Source organism: Penaeus monodon, chromosome 19, assembly GCF_015228065.2.
Source record: "Penaeus monodon isolate SGIC_2016 chromosome 19, NSTDA_Pmon_1, whole genome shotgun sequence".
Taxonomy (NCBI): domain Eukaryota; kingdom Metazoa; phylum Arthropoda; class Malacostraca; order Decapoda; family Penaeidae; genus Penaeus; species Penaeus monodon.
Window position 1 is genome coordinate 14,606,832 of NC_051404.1, and position 1,113 is coordinate 14,607,944.

The following is a 1,113-nucleotide window of genomic DNA, read 5'->3' on the forward strand; positions in this document are numbered from 1 at the left end:
GGGGGGGGGGGTTCATCACAGAATCTGTGTTGACAGGTGTTTCAACCTGTGTTTGATGCATCCTTTCAAGTAGTAGCTTACATTCTATATTTTTCATTGTTATGTGGTTCTTGAAGAGAAGAAACATTGTTGTTTTTGATAGTATTTGATTAAGTCAACTGGTAAATACATTAGCATCAGTGTAGCCATAAGTAAATTATAAAAGTAAAAAATATTGTTAAAAATAAGAAAAAAATATACACAGGTGAGAAAAACACAACATACTTCTGACAAAATATTATATATCATTGATCCACTGAAAGCAAATATAATCTCAAGTACCTTGAATATCAAGTACATTATATACACAGCATCAGTCAAATCAAATAAACACTTTATGAATAATACTCAGTCACAATAATCATAACACCCTTGAATGCTCAGTTTTTGTATTAAGTTATTGTAACAGGAAGGGGACAAGTGATGGTGTTTTTGATCTTGCATCTTAAAAGAACATATCAAAATAAACTTAAATTAAGATAATTTAAGACCAAAATGAATGTAACTGTTAGTGCAATTTCAGAGATGGTGTTTATTTGTGAATGTTACTGTTCAATTATACAAAAAGAAAAGATATAGTAACAGGTACATAATAAGGAAAGAATATGTAATAAATTTGAATACTATAAAAATATGTTAACAATAAAGATATATATATAGCCTAATATCACTTAACACCTAGATTACTTCAACATCAAAATAAATATCTTTACCATTTAGTGAACTAACAAACATCACAACTATTTTAAAATGAAATAAATATTCACAACCATTTTAACCTATTTAGCAAGTATAATCATAATGTATCTATTTGTAGCTTTAGACCAACAGATGTGGGTCCTGTAAGATAAAACCTTAACAGGAAGAGACAATAAAGAACACAGTTTAACTGAAGTCCACAGGTATATATAAGAGAACAGCCTCATATCAATTTTAACACACTTGAACTATAACTGAGTTAAATAATAAAAAAAAATAGTTCATTAGCTCTTAAATGCTGCAAATTAACAACCATTTATTGTGAACACCTGTAGCTTTTAGCTTAAGCTCATAAGGTTGTTTTAAATATTAGCC